Here is a 21,622-nt window from a genome sequence, read left to right on the forward strand (position 1 = left end):
CAAAATGTATCAAAGCTACATTCAAATTTCTTGAATTAAAACTAACAATGTAACCAATAAACTTAATAAAAATCTCTTAATTCTTCGTAATGCTAATTTTTACATTCTAAGGACCAGCCACTCTCAGCTTCCTCTGAGTTCTCCATTTTTAGAGGATAATTTGGCAATTCTATAAAAGAAATCTGTGAGAGAAAAGAGTGGTAATTTTTTAACAGTATGTTTCCTATTCTTTACCCCATATCTACATTGTTTTTTATTTTTTGGTGAAATCCAGAGGATGGGTCATACCGTATCTTTTCAAACTGTTAAACTGTTCACAGTCACTCTCATTTAAAACCAGTCAGCTCTTCCGCTGCGGTTGCACTAAGGTCTCCTTAGCTTGGACCCCAGGATACTTCATTACTGGGCTGTGGTTTGGCCTCTCTTCCCTCATCTCTGTGTAGGTGTTTCATTGATCTGTGCTGACCATCTCTTGGTCCCTTGAAATTTTTCATTCTCTCTGTCTCCCTCTGCTGGAATGTTCTCTCACTTCATCAGATTGTCACCTTGAAAATTCAGCTCAGATATCACCTTGCCCGGAAGGGTTCCCTGGTCCTCTAGATTCCTGCAGACTTGTCCAGCATCCTTTACATTTACAGTTTGGCACACTGTGAGTTGTTTGCTACCTCCACTAGACAGTGACCCTGTAGTGTGCAGCAGGATGTGCAGCTTGACTGAAAGTTGTTGAATATGCTGAGCCACTGCTACAGTGTTTGGCATGTATGAAGCCGACCACTTAAGGAGATTTCACTCCAGTTGTACTCTATGAGACACATCCTAGTAGTGTATACCAACTTTCAGAGTCTATTTAATGGCACCTTAGTGTTGAATTCAGAGGATTTTTTTGTTTGTTTTGTTTTTACCTTTTTGGTTCTGGGGGGTTGAACCTAGGGCTTTCACACTGAACTACATCTTCAAATTTTAAAAAATTTGCTATTTTGTTGAGCATGGTAGCACACACCTGTAATCCCAGCACTTGGGGGACTAAGGCAGGAGGATCACCATGAGTTTGAAGCCAGCCTGGGCTGCATAGAGAGTTAAGGCCAGCCTAAACTACATAGCGAGACTGTCTCAAAAAACAAAACAACAGGGCCGGGGATTTAGCTCAGTGGTCCTGCTGCCTGCCTTGCAGGCGCAAGGACCTGAATTTGATCCCCAGTACCAAAAAACAAACAAACAAACAAACAAAAAGTTGATTATTTTGAGACACAGTCTAGCTGAGTTTCCAAATTTCTGAAACTAGGCTTAAACTTTCGATCCTCCTGCTTTAGCCTCTCAAGAGTGCTGGGATTACATGCATGTACCACCAGGTCTGGCTTTGAATTCAGATCTTATTTCCTGAAGGAGACTCCTGTTTTTATTTTTATCATTGAGAAACCAAGTGGGCATCGTCTTTGTTCCCAACTCTGGTAGTAAGGTGCATTTGGTATGAATTACTTCCCTTTTTCCTTTTGTGTTCTCTCTCTCTCTCTCTTTGATGTGTTTGGACACTAAGGGCTTAAGAGGCTAATATAATACATTTCAAGTTTATCTACTGCATATATAGCCTAAGGAAGATAGAAAAGTTAAAGAGGGAAAAATACTTTGTTTCGCCTACTACTCAGGAGGCTGAGGCAAGAGGATCACAAGTTTGAGGCCAGCCTGGGCTATATAGGGAGTTTCAGACCAGCCTGAACTATGTAGTCAGACCCAGTCTCAGAAAAACAGATAGATAAAAACACAACAAACTTTGCTCCTAAAAAGAACATCCATTGTTACTTTTTAAAAAAAATTTTTTTGAGACAGGGTTTTACTGTATTCTTACTCTGTTGCCCAGGCTGGCCTCAGACTTTTGGGGCTCAAGTGATCCTCCTGCCTCATCAGCCTTTCCAGAAGCTGGGACTGACTACCTGCCTGTGTACCACTGTGTGCAGCTGCTAGAATTTACTTTTTTGAGGGGCTGGGTACCAGGGAGTGAACTTGGGACCTTGTGCTTGCAAGGGAGGTGGCGGAACCACTGAGCTAAATCCCTGGCCCTAGAATTTACTTTCTGATGTTAGGGGCAAGTTTGGCGGTTGGAAGTCAGGAAAGTAATTAATTAGGTAGAATAGGGTTGCACCAGTGCAGTATGAATTTTTGGTAGCTGACTGTGTAGTGTATGTAAATTATCAAAGACTGGATTACCCTAATGGTATTACAAGTTGCTGTAGTCAATATGAGTAGTATTAAAAATCACCTTTGCAGATGAAAGCAGAGACATTTTCATAAAATGAAAAATAGAAAATAGCTGGTAAATATGGGTCTGTCTGGAGTTTTTTTGAAGTAAACTGATGAGCTTGAAAGATAAATGTTTAAGTCCCTGGTAACAAAATTGAACGTTTTAAAATTGTGTCCAAATCCTTTTATTTGGGTAACTAATAATAGACATCCTTCACAAAGAATGAGTAAAGTATGTGTATTGAAAGTTTCTCATGTGTGTTGCCAAGAGTACTTTTAGGAAATGTGCCAAACTTACAGGTCTGAACTTTTATGTTCCTACTAAATTGCCCTATTAATCACTGAGATTATATCCTATAGTAAAACCTACTTTACAGTATGCTTAGGGAAAATAATCTGGGTCACCTAGAGTGGTTAGACCTGGAGGAAAAAAATGATGTTTTCTCCACAAGGGCAGATTTATTTAGTTGGGCCTGTGCTGTACAGCCTCTCTGTTGACTATGGAAGTAATACAGTTAAACTTCAAATAATAAAAAGTTTTGACTTTGAAAAGAAGTTAGAAATGTACATTTTAAGCACACATTTACTCAATTTTCTTCTTGCCAGCTCAGGTAAAAGGCCTGTCATCCAGACCCTCCAGTCTGGGACCCAGCTTGACCCAGTTTGATTGGGATGGAAAGCAGATCATTTATTAAACATTAGAATTTTTCTACCATGAATAAAGTACTCTTTTTGCAAAACAATATTTTTGGCCTTTGTGTTATTTACTTTCTTTGTTTTTAAATTAAATACAAGAGCCAGTTGTGATGGCACATGCTCTGGGAGGCTGAGGTGGGAGGATTGTGAATTTGAGCCTAGCCTGGGCAATTTAGCAACTTTGTGCCTCAAAATAAAAAATAAGAACTGGAGATGTAACTCATTGAGAAGGCCCTAGGTTCAATGTCTAGTACTACCAAAAACAAAAAACAAATGCAGCCTGTAAGTTTATGTTGAAGTGGTATTTCTGAAGGTCTAGTATAGAATATAAATGTTGACTAGAATGCTATGTAGCCACATTTGGATTCTTGGACCATTTCTTTTGCCTTCGTTTCTCATGTTTTCTCTCCATCATGTATGTGCTTAGATAGATTGGGTTCCCAAACTTCATTTATAAAACTAATATAATAGCCAAGCATGGTGGCACACACATAATCTCAGCTCTTGGGAGGCTGAGGCAGGAGGGTCACCACACGTTCAGGGGCAGCCTAGGCTATGTATAGAGTTCAGGGCCAGGCTGAGTTACATAGCAAGACCCCGTCTCAAAAAAGAAAAAAAAAAAAAATATATATATATATATATATATATATCTCTCAACAAATATTGAGACACTTAGCACAATTATCATTTTTTGGTTTGTTTTATAAATGGGAATAAGGTTAAGAATACAGAGGTAATGAGTGGCCAAGATTGGACTTGAGCCAGGTTTCTGAGTAAAAATCCTTCATATTCCCTTTCACTGGAATGCTCACCCTTTCATGATAGAATGGGCTCATCATATTGTTTAGGAACTGCAGTGCTGTTTAGCCTGGAAAGTGGAAGATTTAGGTTTTCTTGTGAATTTAGACTTTTTTTGCATGGAAAGAGGAGTGGGTTTATTTTTGTGTTGCTTTGGATAGGACTGTGGAAAATGGTATTTACGGTTATGCTGACATTTAGGTTCCCTGTGTGAAAGTCTGCCCAGGAATGGAGGCCTGGCCTTCCATGTTAGCACATAGTAACCAAACTGTGGAGTGTCATAGGTGGATGGCAGACTAAACTTGATTCTACTTTGTCTTATCTGAGTCCTCTTACCTCTTCTGCCCCTATTCCTTTGACTCCTCCCTCTATACTTCTTTGACTTCTTCTCTTAACTAGTTTCATGCCTACCCTTTCTTAAGCCATTCAGAGTTGTAATTTTACTACATTAAATTATCTCTTTTGGAGCTGGGCATGGTGGCACATGCCTGTAATACCAGCATCCTGGGATGCTGAGGCAGGAAGACTGCAAGTTCAAGATCATTTTAGGTAATGGGTTGATGGGAGGATCCTGGGGGTTGAACACAGAGCTTTTGCACTGAGCTACATCCCCAGCCCCTTTCATTTGAGACAAGACCTCACTAAGTGGCCCAGGCTTGGTTCTAAATCAAGATCCTTATATTTCAGACTTCCAGAGTGCTGGAATTACAGGCATGTTCCATCATGCCTGGCTGGTATTTTTGTTCAATTGTTCATTTTTTTTACCTTTGGAATTTCCTTATGCCCCCCCCCCCTTTGGTACTAGGAGGATTGAACCCCTAGGGCCTTTGCACTGAGCTACTTTCTCAGCCTTTTTTATTTTTTGAGACAGAGTCCCACTAAATTGCCCAGGCAGAACTCAAACTTGGGATTCTCCTGCCTCACTTTCCCAGAGTGCTGGGATCATATAGCCATGTTCTACCATGCCTGGTCCTTCCATTTTTTTTTTAATCTTTAATAATAAAGTAACAAGAGCCAGATGTGATGGTGTATGCCTGTAATCCCAGCAACCTGGGAGGCTGAAGCGGGAGGATGACAAATTCCAGCGCAGTCTAGGTAATTTAGCAAGACCCTGTCTCTAAATGAAAAATAATATAAGGGTTGGGGGGTATAGTTAAGTGCAAGGGCCCTGGGTTCAATCCCCAGTAAAACACACACACACACACACACACACACACACACACTCTCTCACTCACAGCTTCAGTAAAGTACCATATAAATGTGTAATTTATAATTTTTTTAATACTATTCCTAATTTTTAAAATCTGGAAGTAAAAATTGAAAAATGAAAAGTCACGTTTAGCTCAGTGGTAGAGTGTGTCCAAGGCCTGGCCAAAATCAGAAGCAAAAAATAAATAAATAAAAATAAAATAAAATTGAAGAATATATACTGTGGTGGTAGGCCAGGGGGAGGATTTTCAAAATTAGTATGAGATTCTCTGCTTAAAGACTAATGTCCTGTCTTTCTCACCCAAGGTTTATTTTCCTCAGTGTTTTTTTGTTCTAGTTGCATGTGACTGTGCAAACTGTTGTATAGAGAAAGCTATGTAGATACTGCAATTGCTTGCCAAATTATAGATTGCAAAAGGAAGAAAAGGTGATCAACAGCAGAAGTTGTGCCTTGGGACTGGAGATGGAGTTCTGAGGAAGTATCATTTACCAGTCACTAAACATGTTTTCCGGTGAAGATTCAGTAAGTTGTACGCTCAAAAAGAAAAAGAGCCATTCCCTCTCAAATACTTGATGAATTTTGCATTGTAGTGAGTGGTTTGTCCTTTGTACATATGCTTTCTTTTAAACTCCAGAAGCCTGGAGTTTTTTTGTGTGTTTTTTTTTTCTTTTTGGTGCTGGGATGGAAGTCATGCTAAGCATGACTGAGCTTACCCCCAGGCTAGATATTTGTTAAGCAAGCCTCTAGGCTGGGCTGCATCAGAAGTAAGTTTAGGAGATTTGAGGTTATGGGAGAAACTAGATTGAAAAAGTGGTTGCTTTTAGGTGACGGGAAGCAGGAAAGTGAGAAGGTAATCAAGGAGAATTCTTTTTGCTTAGGTATGATATGATGTTCCCCTGATGTCTCCCCCCCCCCGCACCCCAATACTGAGGATCAAACCCAAGGATGTTCTACCACTGAGCTACGTCCTCAGCCCTTTTTATTTTTTAGTTTCAGACAGTCTAGCTAAATTGCCCAGGCTGACCTCAAACTTGTGCTTTTCCTGCCTCAGTCTCCCTCCTGAGTAGCTGGAATTACAGATGTGCACTACCATACAGCATGACTTTTTTTTTAGTAGTGCTGGGGATTGAACCCAGGGCCTTCATATGCTAGGAAAATACTCTACCCCTGAGCTATATATCCTTAGCCCCCAATACGATGCTTTTTAAAGTAAAGGGAGTTGTATTACTGTTGCCTGGAGCCTTTAGAGGTAAATCATCGTGAATATATGAGTATTCCAGCTAAGGATACTGCAAAAATCTTACATTTTATCTGATGTCCAGTGCTGCTCAGTCCTCCTAGTCTTCCCTAGAATACTCTTGGTGAGTGAGGAGGAGGACCCAGCTACTTTGAAGGCAACTCATTTGATATAGGCACATTTCTTATTATTGATTCATAGTTAACTAATTGTGTCAACTTGAGTAAGAAATGCTCAACTAAATTGGATCAGCATAGTTCTCAGTGTGGCTGCAGGGATTTCCTGAAGATGGAAACACACCCTAGGGAGGATTGTCACCTGAATGGTATAAAGGGGAAATGAAGAAGGAAGGCTCCCTTCTGTTTCTTTGGAAGGGCTCCAGTCTTTGCCTTCACCTTGGACATCATCTTCTGGCTTCCAGCAGACTCTTCAGCCTTCCAGCACAGACCCCTTGGCCTCCTGATAAAGACTCACACAGGACACAATGCTGAGATCCAGGCCTTCGACTGGATCCTTTGGCTCTCCAGCGCATAGACAGCCTCTTTGCACTCTTCCACACCTGACTCTGTGGGCAGCCATTGTAAGCCAGTCTTGTAAATTCTTATATATTGTATATCTTGCATTAAATCTGTTACTCTGGTAAGCACTGACTGATACATTGACTGCCCTTGAATCTGCTTCTTACCAGCTTTTACTCACTAACCCTATTCCAGTTTTTTGGATCTTTCTAAAATTGAAAACAGCTATTTTCACTTATTGAGTTGAAAGTTGTCTTTGTGTTATTTCCAGAGCCTTGTGGACTGGAGATAGGCTGGTTGTTAGATTCTCTTATAGTCTTATTCTAAAATTGCACACAGTACTCCTCAGATTTTCTGAGGGACCCTGTCTGTGGATTCAGACAGCATAAATCAAATGATTTACTTCAGTTCAGGACTATATTAATACCTTTAGAGCAGTCCTACTATGCTGTAGGGACACAGCACATTTATGGTGAGCCCAAACTCTCACATGGTCTCACAGATCCAGGTCTTCTAGAGTACTTTTTCAAACATTCTGCCTCTTCCTGGAATCTAATGGACAGTAAGATCAAATCCTGACCTTAAATAGCATCTACATATTTCTTTCTTTCTTTTTTGGTACTGGGGATCGTACTTAGGACCTTGCTCTTGGGAGGCAGGCAGCGGCACCACTGAGCTAAATCCCCAGCCTACATCTACATATTTCTAAAATCTACTTCCTCTCCTAGTTGCCACTGTAAATTGGAGAAGATGAAAACACTGTATCCTCAAAAGCTCAGGGTTTCCTGTGTGTGATTTCAGTTACAGAGATACATTCTAGTTTTCTTTTGTTGTTTTTGCCTTGCCTAGAGATTGAACCCAAGGCTTCATACATTCTAAACAAGGGCTCTACCTCCGAACTATAATAACAGCCCCTATTCTGTTTCTCATTCTTTCTTTTTTTTATTAATAAATTTTATTTTATTTTATCCTATCCCCCCTCAAACCCCCTCCCCTCCCCTCCCTATGTACAAAAGCATTGTTTCCATTTTTTCCTTCTATTTTCACTTTTTTTCTTGTCCCTTCCTTCCTTTCTTCCTCCCTCCTCCCTTGTTCCCCTTCCCATTGGAACACTTTCTTCCCATTTCCCAACATCTCATTCTTTCTTATTCATTTTTATTTTTATTTAAAAAATTTTTTTAGTACATGTTTGCCACAAATATGATTACATTCATTGTGGGGAGTTTGTGCATGTACATAACATCTTAATCCTTTTTATGTTCCTTTTCACTCTCTTCTGTCCCTTTTCCCTCCATCTTTTGATCCTTTTCCATTTGCCAAAGATCTGTCTCCTGTTTTCTAAAATCTTTTATTTTGTTCTTCATTTTATCTTGGGTTTCTTATATGAGAGAAACCATGCGACATTTAAGCTTATGTGTCTGCTTTATTTCCCTTTACATTCTGGTGTATCCGTTTCCCTACAAATGACTCAAGTTTATCCTTTATAATAGAGTAGTACTCCACTGTATATAAATACCAAATTTTCTTTATTCTGTTGATGGACATATAGGCCACTTCTAAGATTTAACTATTAGAAATTGTACTGCCTTAAACATGGATATTCATTGTAATATGATATCTGTAACTTTTTCAGGAAAGATAGAATTTTTCCCCCGTTCTGTAGATTGTCTCTTCACTCTGTTGGTTATATTCTTTGCTGTGCAAATCCGCCTGCTGGGGATCGAACTCAGGACCTTGTGCTTGCAAGGCAGCCATGTCACCACTGAGCTAAATGTCTGGCCCACAAAAGTTTTTTAATTTGATACAATCCCATTTGTTGATTATTGATGTTATTTCTTGTGCAGTTGGGGTTTGGTTTAGAATGTCCTTGCCTGTGTCTATATCTTCAACAGTTTTACGTGTTTTATCTTCCAGGAGATTGTTTCTGTTTTAATAGCTAGATATTTGATCCATTTTCATTGGATTTTAGGACAGGGTGAGATATAGGGTTCTAGGTTTAGTCTTCTGCGTGTGTATTTCCAGTTTGGCCAGCACCATTTGTTAAAGAGGCTATTTTCCTCCAGCAAGTTTTTAGGCCCCTTTGTCAAAAATGAGATGACTGAAGGTACCTGGGGTTTTAGTACTGTACTGTTTTGTTTTTTTAATTACTGTAGCTTTGTAATATTATTTGAAATCCAGTATTTTTTTTTTTTGAGGCAAAGTATTGTTATATAGTCCAGGCTGGCCTTAAACTCACTGTATAGCCCAGGATGGCCTCAAATTCAGGGCAGTCCGCCTGCCTCAGCCTCCTGAGTGCTGGGATTACTGGCAAAATCCAGGATTGTGATACTTCCACTTTGCTCTTGTTGCTGAGGATTGGTTTTGCTATTATGGGTCATTTCTGGTTTCATATGAATTTTAGGATTGTTTCCTCTAGTTATATGAGGAATGTGTCAGGGTTTTTATCATAAATGGATGTTGGATTTTGTTAAAGTCTTTTTCTGCATCTATTGAGATCATAATGTGTTTTTTTAATTTTTTATTTTTTGAGGTAATGTCTCGCTATTGTAGTTCAAACTGGCCTTGAACTCTTTATGAAGCCCAGGCTGGCTTCGAGCTCAGTGATCCTTCTGTCTCAGCCTCCTGAGTGCTGGGATTACATGCATGAGCAACTATGCCCAGCCTGATAATATGATTTTTGTCTTTGCTTCTGTTTATGTGATGTATTACATTTATTTCAGAGCACCCTCTGTAAGCCACACAAGGCCAGCCTGACTTCTCAGCTTGGATGGCAGGACTCCTTTGTCTTCCCTGTCCTGAGCTTAAACTGCTTGGGGGCTGTTTCTAGCCCATGCCCTCTCTGTGACTGCCTCTTATAGCTATCTCCCACCCAGTCATTGTGGTAGAGTGACCCCAGAAATTCTGAAGTGTAGTTGTTCTGTAGCTCAGTCTTAAATAATTTACCCCTTCCCCAAATGGCTCCTGATTAAACACTCTCACATGTAGTGGGTGCTGCATTGGATTTCTTCTCCAACTCTAACCTGCTTTGTAGAAACAGTCACTTTCAGAATAAAATCCCCAATCAGCTTTTCTCATGCCGTAACCTCTTATCTCAAGGAGACTGTCACATTAACCTCATGGGTTACTTAAGGAATGTTTTTAATGCTCTGTCTACATCATATGCTCTCTGCATTCTAGCTTCTAGCCTGCCAACCTGCTTTAAAAAATTGGAAGTGAATAGAAAGTCATCAGTCAGCCCTTGAACATAAGGACAGCATCTCCAGAGCATCTGGCTTATGTACAAGGTGTGATTAAAAAAAACACAGTGAATGCTTAAATTAATTTAAAGGATAATTAACCATAAAAGACACATTGCCTCACTTCAAACATACTTATCCCATCATCGTTGCCACTTTCTGAAGCAATTCTGGAGGTCCTCTTTTATGAGTGTCTTTTTGTGGCAGCCTTGATGTCCTGGCAGTTTTAGTCACATAAAAATATTCAGTGTGTCCTTATCCACCTTATTCAATGGATCTGGCTCTGTGCAACTTACATCTCAACCCAAAAGTCAAAATGACCATGAGAGGTTTTGAATCACTTCAGGATGTCCAGACGGCCATAACAGTGCAACTGAAGACACAAAACTTCAGAATTGCTTCATAAAGTGGCAAGAAAAAGGGAGTAAGTGTTTGAAGCTAGGAGGATGTTTTTGAGGAGAATTAATGGCAATATGTCTTTTAACTGGAGATATAATCCACAGTCCCCAGTTTGCTAAAGTTTGGTTTTAAACTTTTACATTTATTTTCATGAGAAATATTGATGTGTAGGGTTTTGTTTTTCTTTGTTTTTTTAAAATATCTTTGTCAGATTTGGCTGTCAGAGTAATGGCAGCTTCATAGACTGAACCAGAAAATACTCTTTAGTTTTCTGGAAGCATGCAGGGGTTTGAATATGTCCTACAAAAAAGCATGTGTTAGAAACTTAGTCGTCCAGGTTCTTGTGCGTGACAGATGTAGGAGATGTGTGGCTGGCAAGAAGGCAGCAGCACAGTTTATTAAGGTGATGGTTTCCTCAGAATGAGCAGGCTTGTACTGGCAGAAGAAAAATGGCATGAGTGCAAAAGGCATGGAGTGTAGGGACTTAAATGTTGCACCCTCTTTTGGACACCTCCCATGGGGGTCTTGCAGAGCATGATTGACAGGGTGCTGAGTCGAGTTAACCGTGTTTATTGCCCTTGTCCTTTCCCATAGTTCACTCTGTTGTGATTGTATGCATAAGATGTAGTCTATATGCACACTTTATGAACTATATGAATCTATATGAATTTTATGAATCTATATGAACTTTAGTGGGGAAATGAGCCCAGGGGAAGAAAGCTTATACCAGGTTATGCAGGGAGGTCTGGTGCTCACATGTGTTGGTTTGGAAGTTTGGAATTTTCCAGGGCAGGGTTGGGGCTCTTTATTCCCCTTATCTTGGTCACTGTGTAGTAAGCCTTGGGTCAAGGGTTGGGGGTTGGACTTGACATGTTGCCTAGGTTCAGGTGAGTGGAGAGGAGTGTGTCTTGTCACCAGTACAGACTGGGGAGGTTCACTAGAGAAGAGACACAGCTGTCTCTCAAGCCCCTAGCCTGTCTTCCAGCCCTCATGGCAGTCCAGCTTATATTCAGGGGTCTACATAGTAGTGGCTACATGCCAGTAATGGCCTTGGTCATGTTATTTACATTGGCCAGCATTGACCTTGATTATATCAGTATTTACACTGAGACGGAGGAGCTGTGCCTTCACTGAAATCTTGCTGACTTGTACTTAATGTACATTGGACCCCCTCCCCCCAGCTCCCATCTGAAGAAGTGTAGCCATATTAGATTTCATTTTTCCCTACACAGTGGTCCTGTAGCAAGTGGAAGGAAGCAGCCCCCTATCTGTATTAATTGCTACAGTGTTGAGAGATGGAGCCTCTGGGTGATGTTTAGGTAATGAATGAGAACTCTACTCTCACAAATAGATTAATGCCAATTAAAACAGAGCTTGAGGCCGTGAGTTGGATCTCTTTTTTTCTGGCTTGTATTGCCTTACCCTTCCACCTTTTATCATGGGGCGTTGCATCACGAAAGCCCTTGCCAAATTTGGCTCCTCAATCATGGACTTCCCTATCTCCAGAATTGTATGCTGAATAAATTTCTGATGTTTATACATTATCCAGTCTAAGATACTCTGTTATAGTAGCACAAAACAAACTAGAATAAAAAATTGGTTCCTAGGAAGTGGTATGTACTCATGATATTAAAAATACCTGAAAACATGGAAACAGTTTTAGAACTGGATAATGGGCAGGGGCTGGAAGAATTTGGAGGAACAGGTTAGAGAAAATTTAGATTTCTGTGAATGGAGCATTAGTGAGTGCACAGAAGACAAGAGCTGAAGAGAGAGCTTAAATATTAGGAATTAAGTGGTCATGATCAGAATATTGGTAGAAATCTAGAAGGATTGCTACTAAGCTTTTCTGTTTCATATGGTATTCATGGTATATTGCCCAGGATGGCCTCAAACTCCTGGGTTCAACCTGTCCTCCTGCCTTCATCTCCGAAGTACTACTGATTCCTACTCACTGTGTCTGGCTAATTTCCCATATGATTTCTTCTTTTTTTAAAAAAAATGTTTTGTAATTAATAAATTTTATTTTAGCTTATTCCATTCCACTCCTCAAGCCCTTTCCCCTCCCTGTGTACAAAATGATTTCTTCTTTGACTCATAGTTGGTTTTTTTTTTTTTTAGTACTGGGGATCGAACTTGGGTCCTTGCGCTTGCGCAGCAGGCGGCGGAACCACTGAGCTAAATCCCCGGCCCCCTTGAACTCATTATGTAGCCCAGGCTGGCCTCAAACTCATGGTGATCCTCCTGTCTCAACCCCTATAGAGTGCTAGGATTACAGGTGTGTGCCACCACACCTGGCATAGATTATTTGTAAGTATGTTAGTTTTCAAGAATTTGAGAATTTTTCAAAGATCTTTTTATTGTTTCCTAATTAATAAAGAATTTTTAAAGAAAACTCAACCACAGTGCTATTATGCCATCTTATTTAAAAAAGCAGTAGTTCAAAAACACAAGAAAAGCAATAGCTCAAAAGAAGGACAGTTTGAAAGAACTCAGAATCGGAAATACCTGTGTCAGAGAAATGTGCTCAAAGGCCAGTGGAGGGAGTCAAGCAATGTGGAGGAAGTGGACAGAAAGAAAAAGGGATAGACAGACACCAGGATTGGCAAAGGAAAGATAAGTGTAAATTTGGGGCTGACTGAATGAGGAAGACAGAGGATAGTAAGGGAAAGTTGTGTTGCATTAGAGTATAGCACTGATCCAAGCCATGGATGGTAGTGAAGATTGGGAGAGAGTGACAGTTAAATTGGAAGTTTTTAGTTGCCTGGAATAATCCCTGAGGCTTCTTTGTGTAAATTAGAGAATAGAAGGGAGAGTTGTGTTTCTGCTAGTACCATGAGGAGACAGAAAGAAGTAGTAAGAATTAAATTTATGATGGAGAGAAATTTGTCTTGCTGGATTTAGTGGGGAAGAAAGGAGACCAACACTTAACTGTACTTCCGTGTGCTGAGCTTTTCTTTGTAAGCTGAGACACATTGTCTGATGTGGTTCCTGAAGCCTCCTATGTGGTATTTCTTTCCACTTACAGATGAGAAATATGAAGTAATATGCTGAGAGCCACATAACTAGTCAGTGGAATTGGCATTTGAACACGAATTCTACCCAGCTACAATCAGTTCTTTCCACTGAGTTTGTAAATTCTTGAGAACATGCTAGCCAGTGTCCCAGTCGACTGCTGTTCAGAGTTCTGCCTTATGTCATATGCTGTATGTTGTATGATATAACCCAGGACATTTCTGACACTGTTCTTTTAAAAACAACTTTTGATTTTGTGTTCTGAAGTCCTTAGAAATAATTGTTTTTCTTTCCTTGTTTGACTCCCTCTTCCTCTCTCCCTCCCTCTCCTTTTTTTCTCAGACAGGGTCTTGAACTCCTGGGTTCAAGCATTCTTCCCACCTTGGCCTCCTGAGTGATAAGTGCTGGGACTACAGGCATGCACCACCACACCTGGCTAGAAAATAGTTTTAAGGGCATAGATTTTTGAAGATTTCATCTAATAAATTGGGGGAAAGTTGTGAAGTTTCTATGGTAGTGTGTTCATAATATCTGCTATCAGTACTATTTTATTGAAATTCAGATGTTACTTGTGTAATATTGTGCTAAAAGTTTATTTTTGTTAAATTAGGATAAAGCATAGGGAAGAAGGATTTATTTTATTGTTTTCTTAATACCTGATTGATTTCATGATGTTGAAACTGAAGGTCATTGAGCTATATTACATGAACTTGTGATGGCATTCTTTCACACAGTAAAGACAGTAAAGCTTACCCTAAATAGCAGTGGCAAATCAGTACAATGATATTTCAACATTTTAACAAGGACGTGTGGACCGTGACACTTTGACTTAGAAGGAAGTGCTTCCCATCAATTTTCTGTTTTTCCCTCTTACAGCCTCATCCTGCCGCTAAGCAGTGAATGGTTCTAAGTAATAGAATGTCTATGACAATTAGGTTTTGAGCTGTTTAGTGAGTGACTAACTGACCTGTTTCGTAAGAGCTTAGATTTACTTCTGATTTGTACTTTTCAGCAGTGTTTTAGGATCATCACATCATAGCTTTGATTTTGTCTGTTTCTCAGCCTGTTGGTTGTAGTCTCCATATAGATTTTAAGTGATATTTTAAAAGCACCAACCTACTTGTCTCCTATATAGGGATATGCATTCTGAGAGAGGCCTAAGAGAAGCCTATTTACATCTGCCACCCGAGAGTCTATTGGTAAGTCTTAGAAGAGTTAAACTCAATTTTACAGAACTTTTCATGAGGAGGGAACTGGGTGTGGTTGTGGATTTTGGAAGATATAGGTCCTTATAGCTGTACTCAGTGGGAGTGGGGTGGAGTGGTTTGGGGTGGGATGTGGGGGAGAGGGGCTGTCTTAATTACTTTTCTCATTGCTGAGACAAAATACTTGACACCCTCAAGTTAAAGGAGGAAAGGTTTATTTAGCTTATAGTTTGTAGAGGTTTCATTCCATAGTCAGTTGGCTTCAAGGCAGGGTGGCATGGCAGAGGGGCATTGCACTGAAGAAAGAGTCCATGGTGTGACAGGGCAGACAGAAGGCAGTAAGCAACAACGTAGTGAAGCAGCCGCAGCAAGCAAGCAAGTTTATATTTCATATGGGGTACCCACCTTTTTGATGGTGCCACCCACACCTAAGGTAGGGCACCCTTCATCCCAGCATCACACACCCTGACCCAGCCACCTTTGAAACTCCCAGCCTATGACTCCATGAGGGTTTGCAGGGGTCATCTAGATATAACCATAACAGAGGCCAAGGTTAGCTACGAAGGGTGAAGGACTTTGGGATTGGAGAATGATACATCAATTGGAGGTCCAGGCAAATTGACCAGCCATAGGGTAGCTGGTTTAATATGAGAAACAGACCTGCTGTTCTTAGCTTAAGTGTGGGTGGGAGTCCCAGAGAGTGGCTTTGAAATTCTAGATCAAGTGATATTGTTGAGGACTGTCTGTCAAGCAGAAATGTTGAAGCTGAATATTTAATACTGCTTATAGCAGAAAACTTCTGCCCATCTTTCTTACTGTTGGCTGGCTCACTGTGTATTATTCTTGTGTTCTGACTTCTCCCTTCTCTAACCAGTGGCTTTCCTTTCTTTCTTACTGTGATTCTGTTTTGTGCCAGACCTAGGATTGCCAGGTAGAATTCTGGATGTCCAATGAAATTTGCATTTCAGATAGGCAGCAAATGCCTTTTTTGTCTGTACTTTAAATATTACACAGAGGATACAATGAGGTAAGGTGAGTGTTGTGGCAGAACTGTGCCAGAGAAGTAGGAGAGAGGAAGGGCCGACTGTCTGGAGAGCCAGAAAAATGTCACTAAGCAAATGACATTGGAGCTGAATCCTGAAGTGACCTGTGTGCAGTTATTTCTCTGGCAAGAAGATGGTAAAGGACTTTCAGGAAGAGGAGGTAGTAGGTGCAAAAGTGTGGGTATTTAAAAGTGAGGGTATTTAAAAGTGAGTGGCTATGCATGTATGTAATGAAATGGGAAATGAAGTGGGTGATATGGTTACTTTTAATAGTTCAGGGTGGTTCCAGAGACAGTTGGGTTGGCAGGTGGGACAGCAGCCTGATGGAGGAGACTACCCTGAATGGCTGGCGTCATCCAATAGGATGGGACCTGGATGGAACAAAAGTTGAAAGAGGAGGAAATCCACCAGCACAGGCCATCTGTGTGTGTGTGTGTGTGTGTGTGTCTGTCTGTCTGTCTCTCTGTCTCTCTGTTTCTCTCATTCATTCTCTCTCTTGCTTTCTGCTTTCTGTCTGCCATGAGGTGAGCAGCTTTCTCTGGCATGCTCTTCTATCATGATGTTTCTGTCTCACCACTGGCCCAAAAGCACTGGAGCTAGCTGATCATGGACTAAAACCTCTGAAGCCATGAGCCGAATTAAACCTTTCTGCCTTTAATTGAGTTGACTTTCCCAGGGATTTTTGTCATAGTAATGAAAAGCTGACATGGAGAAGGTAGATTGGAATTGTGATATGAAGGACTGTGGATCTTTACTAAGGTGCTTGACCTTGGGCAGTGAGATATTATCTGACAGGAGGATGGCCTGGTGGGAAATGTCTTAATACAGTGTGGAGGAGCAGTTCAGATGAGGAAGGATTGAAGGCAGGGAAAGTTTCAGGAGACTGTAGTGGTTGTCCTTTTAGACCTCTTCTTTGACATACAAAGAGCCCAGGATAGGTTTGCAGGGTACTGGGGTCAAGGAGGAACTGCTGGCAGGTTCAGTTGGAACTTCAGTTGGGCTCTTAAGAATCATCTTCATTATTTACAAGTGTTTGTGAAGGTAGAGTACACCAAGGCCTTCTATAGTCTGATGGTCCAGGCTACTCCTTGATGGGAAAGAAAACCTGGAGTGACCCACCTGTGGGAAATAGGCATGGCTTTTGGATGTTGGCCATTACAGACCCCTGTTTTACTTTAGCATTTGCCAGCTGTGGAAGTTTTGGCTTCACCATTTTTACAGTAGATCTGATAATAACATTTATGTCTAAGGGTAACAGAGGACTGAATGAAATGATGTACATGAAATTCCCAGGACTGCAGTCAACCATCAGCATAGAGCAGGCTCCCAGGGTTTAGTTTCTCTCCTAACCTCTTGCCAGTGAGGTTTCAGAAGACAGAACAGTGGATTTTGAAATCCGTTTGGGGCTTTTACCCTGAGCTGGGCCAGCTGGGGACTGCAGGGGAGAGGGGATAGATAAGCCATGAGGCCTTAATGGTTCCTTCTCAGATTTTATCCTATATATCAGAATTCCCTTCCTTTAGCTATCTAGCCTTTCCTAGGAAATAGGTTGGAAATCTGGGGAAGTAACAAGCCCTGTGCATAGACATTCCTTTGGGTTTCACCTCTGCTGGCTACCAGTGCTATGGCTTTTGCAGCTCAATAGATTCTACAGATGAGACTCTATGATACGATACAGAAAGATGAACCTTTCTTGCTAGTTTAAACAACTCTTCTTATTTCAAGGTTTCGGAGCCTCCATTCTATTGTTATTTATTAATTTATTCTTCATGGTACTGAGTATTAAATCCATGGCCTTGTATATGCTAAACATGACCTCTACCACTTACCCACACCTCCAGCCCACACTGTCATTATTTTAGGCCATATAATTCCTTTTTTTGAGGGGGAGTCTTCCTTTGTATTATAGGATGTTTAGTGGCATCCCTGGCCTTTTTCGCACTCAGTAGTTCCTTCCTCTTTTTTTGTGTGAGGGAGGTATCGGGGATCGAACTCAGGACCTTGTGCTTGCTAGGCAGGTGGAGCGCCACTGAACTACATCCTGGCCCAGTAGTTCCTTCCTCTTGCCTAGTTGTGACTACCAAAAATGCCTACTTACAATGCCAAATGTTCCCTGTTGTGCAAAATTGCCCTTTCCCTTCTTGAGTACCACTGCTTTGTACAACTCTATCGCATTTTAAATTCATTTGTTTTTTAACCTAACCAAGGAAATGCTTGTTGAAAAAGTATTTTCTTACTAAACTGATTTTGAATTTAATCTGTTTTAATTTGTTTAATGTAGGACTTCCTTTGTGCCAATGTCAGAGAAATTCTCAAGTCTAAAATTTTAAGCTATTTAGAAAAGGATTTTTTACATTGCTGTATATGTGTGTGTGTGTTTACATTGCTACATTTGAATTATTAGTGAAATACAAAAGAAAGTGTTTCATTTTATATTTTGGATCAGAAATTGTCACAAATGTAGAAACAGATGTTTTTAATTAAAATATGGTTGACAGTTAATTCTGTGAATACCCTATTGTGTAAGTTTGTAGCTGCCTGCCAAAAGTGTCAGTATAAAGCCATAGTTTGAAGGGGTCTTGAATAAACATTGTTTTAAAAAAATAAATATTCAGAAATCTTGGATGAGGAGGGATTGGCCAGAGGAGACTCAGCATTTCTTGCATCCTGGCAGTTTGAAATTTGGGAACCAATTTGTTTTGGACTAAATTTGAAGAAGTCATTTGTGTACTGAAGCCAGAAATTCTTTCAGGCCGTCCTTTTCCAGCTCTGTTACTTGTCTGGAATGTTAAGAATTGTCAGTAGTTTAACTGCCTTTTCACTGACTTGGATTGAAGAGAGAATCTCCAGAAATGGGTTTTAGAACTCTTGGTGTAGTATGAGATTGTTCATACTATTACTTTTGGGGGGGGGGTACCGGGGATTGAACTAGGGACTTTGCGCTTGCAAGGCAGGTGCCGGAAGCACTGAGCTAAATCCCCGGCCCTCATACTATTACTTTTTGAAAAATAGTTACATGGTTCTATGTTTGGAAAATTCAGAGAGCTTCTCATTGTTTCTAAATACTTCCTTGTGTTAAATCTTACAGAGAGTAATTGAGAGAAATCCAAAATCAGTGTGAATGGGCTTTTCTGTGGCTAAAACAAGTGGAAATAGAGTTTTATGCCCTAGCTGTGGCAATTTAGAGAATTAGCAAGACCCCGAATTAAAAAAAAGACTGAGGATATAGTTCAGTGTGAAGACCCTGGATTCAGTTCCCATTCCTTCTACCCCCAAAAGTCTAATGTGTTTGGAGGTGGGGCTTTCAGAAGATGATTAGACTGTAAGAGTGCTAACCTGGAACTAACTCCGTCAGTGGATAAGTTCATAGCTTAATGGGCTGTTAGGAGGTAGGGCCCAGTTGCAGGAAGTAGGTCTTTGGGGGTGTGACTTTCAAGGATAGAATTTGTCCCTGGCCCCTTCCTCTCTGACTCTCACTCTGTCTCCTCCCTTACTGCCCTGAAATGAGCAACTTTCTACCACCATGCCCTTGTACTGTGGTATTTCTGCCTTGGAGCCAGGTGATCATGCACTGAAACATCTGAAATCAGGAGCTGAAATAAATCTTTCCTGCCTGTAAATTGTTTTTTCAGGTGTTTGGTCATAGCAGTAAAAAGCTAGCACAGTTGTTTAGTGGTCTTTTGAGGTGTTGTTATTGATGACTAACTCAGTTTCCCCTAGCATCCTATTAGTAGTTGTGGTTTAGTGGAAAGAGCTCAGACTTTGGGCAAGTTGGGCAAGTTGCTTCCTTCTTTAGTCACAGTTTCTTCCTCCTTTCCAGCCTTAGGGTAATTGAGAAATCCAATGTGCTTGTATTGTGCTAGTGTTGTGCAGTGAGGCCTTCTTTATTGGCAAGCTGGTGCTCTCCAGGTTGCTTGCCTTCATATTTAAATGACCATAGCAACATCATTAAAATGTCTTAGCCTCTTCATTACTCAGACTCTTACCCCTTTGCAAAGCCAAATTTTTTTTTTTCTTAAGTTCTTTTATTTGTACATTTTAGGTATACAATACGTTTACATTTGTCATTGGGTGCTTGCACCTGTACATGATGTATCTTGGTTCTTATTTTTTCCCCATTACCTGTGCACCCTTCACCCCCTCCACCCTTCCCTATTTACATAGACTTCATTTCCATTTTTTTTTCTTTTCTCATAATTTTTCCTTTCCCCTTCCCCTCCCATCACCCCTACTCCTTTGGACTTTTCCTTCTATTTCAAATTATCAGTTATTCATTTTAATCATTTTAACCCTTATTTACACTTTCAGTTTCTCATACTAGAGAAACTATTTGGTATTTACACGTGTGTCCTATTTATTTCACTTGACAGTATGGCCTCAATATGCATCCATTTAGCTATAAATGACTCTAGTTTTTCATTCTTTATGGCTGAGTAGTACTCCATTTTATAAAAAAAACACATCTTTATCCAGTTTCCAGTTGATGGGCACTTGGGCTGTTTCCAAGCTTTAGTTATTACAAACTGTGCCTCTATAAACATGGGTGTGCATATATCACTGTGGTATGATTCTTTTAATTCTTTTGGGAAGATACCTAGTAGAGGAATAGCTGGGTCAAATGGGACCTCCAGTCCTAGTTCTTTGAGGTATCTCTATACTGATTTCCACAGTGGTTGCACCAGTCTGCACTCCCACCAACAATGGAGAAGGGTTCCTTTCTCCCCACACCCCCACCAGCATTTGTTACTGGTTGATTTCTTGATAGCAGCCATTCTTTGTGGGGTGAGGTGGAATCTCCGTGCTGTTTTCATCTGCATCTCTCGAATGACCAGTGATATTGAACATTTTTTCATATATTTATTTGCTGCTTTTACTTCTTTGTCTGAGAAATGTCCGTTCATTTCAGATACCCATTTTTGAATTGGGTCTTTGAATTTGGGGCGTCTGATTTTTTTCAGTTCTTTATATATTCTAGGTAGTAGTCCTTTGTCTGAGGTACAGCTGTTAAAATTTTTTTCCCACATTGAAGGTTGTCTGTTAGCTCTGTTGGTGGTTTCTTTTGCAGTGCAGAAGCTTTTGAATAAGATGAGATCCCAGTTGTTGATTCTTTCTGCTAGTTCCCGTGCTGCTGAGGTTTTGTTCATAAAGTCTTTTCCTATGCCAGTGTCTTCAAGAGTTCTGCCTAACTTATCTTCCAACAAGTTTTTTTTTTTTTCATCTTTTCTTTCCCACTCAGCTTTTCTTCCACACTACTGCATTGTGACTTGGACTTAATTCTTTATTGGAGCTGCATTGGTTCTGCTCACCATCACTTCCTTGTTCCTGACTAAAGGGCTACTTGGGCATGGCTGATGGGTACAGCCTTCCTCCTGTGGCTTCATCTCCAAGCCTTCACCTTGTGGCCAGGCAGAAAGGGTCTTGTAAGGGGAAGAGAGTGAAATCAAACAGGTGCTGCTCATTTCTTCCATGGGCAGAGGCTTTTAAAGGGGAATGTGTACCTGGAGTAGAGAGAACAGTAGGGTGCAGTCTTCTTTCTCCAGGCTAGAGGTGGAAGTAGAGAAGAGGTAGATATGAAGGTCATCTTTCCTCACTCTGTCATAATTTGTATAATTTGTAACTACTGTATTACATGTATGAAACAGTCGATACTCACACCCCAATTTTAGACACAAAATAAAATGTCTTTAAAAATAAGAAAATACTGTTACAATAAAGAATAAATATTTAAAACTTTTCTTTCTTTCTTTCTTTCTTTTTTGGTGCTGGGGTCTTAACCCAGGGCCTTGTGCTTCCTAGGCAAGCATTCTACCAATGAGTTAAATCCCCAACCTCTAAATAAATATTTTAAAATTATGTCTCCTTAGTCAGACCGTAGGCATTGAAGTTTTTGAGCAGTACTGAATTCTTGCCGGTGGATTCAGCCTAAGAGTTACACACTAGAAAAACCTTACTCTGGCTTCTCTCTCCTTTTTCCATATGTGCAGTGTTTTGGACATAACAAAGCTCAGACTGTCCCTCTGAATTGTCCTT

At 40.4% G+C, this 21,622-nt stretch overlaps 1 protein-coding gene across 3 annotated transcripts in view; it reads left to right on the top strand.

Moving 5' to 3' along the window:
* Nucleotides 1-21,622, top strand: part of Specc1l (sperm antigen with calponin homology and coiled-coil domains 1 like) — a 150,100-nt gene that overhangs the window by 3,740 nt on the left and 124,738 nt on the right. The window contains exon 2 of one of the 3 annotated variants that reach the window (XM_004843539.3): nucleotides 14,480-14,543. The exons of the other annotated variants lie outside the window; for them this stretch is intronic. The gene's annotated coding sequence lies outside the window, so the exon portion shown is untranslated. The remainder of the gene's footprint in view (nucleotides 1-14,479; nucleotides 14,544-21,622) is intronic. 3 annotated transcript variants of the gene reach the window in all.

This window comes from Heterocephalus glaber, unplaced genomic scaffold (assembly GCF_053883595.1).
Source record: "Heterocephalus glaber isolate CG9 unplaced genomic scaffold, H.glaber_assembly_v1.0 deba00001687, whole genome shotgun sequence".
NCBI lineage: Eukaryota > Metazoa > Chordata > Mammalia > Rodentia > Bathyergidae > Heterocephalus > Heterocephalus glaber.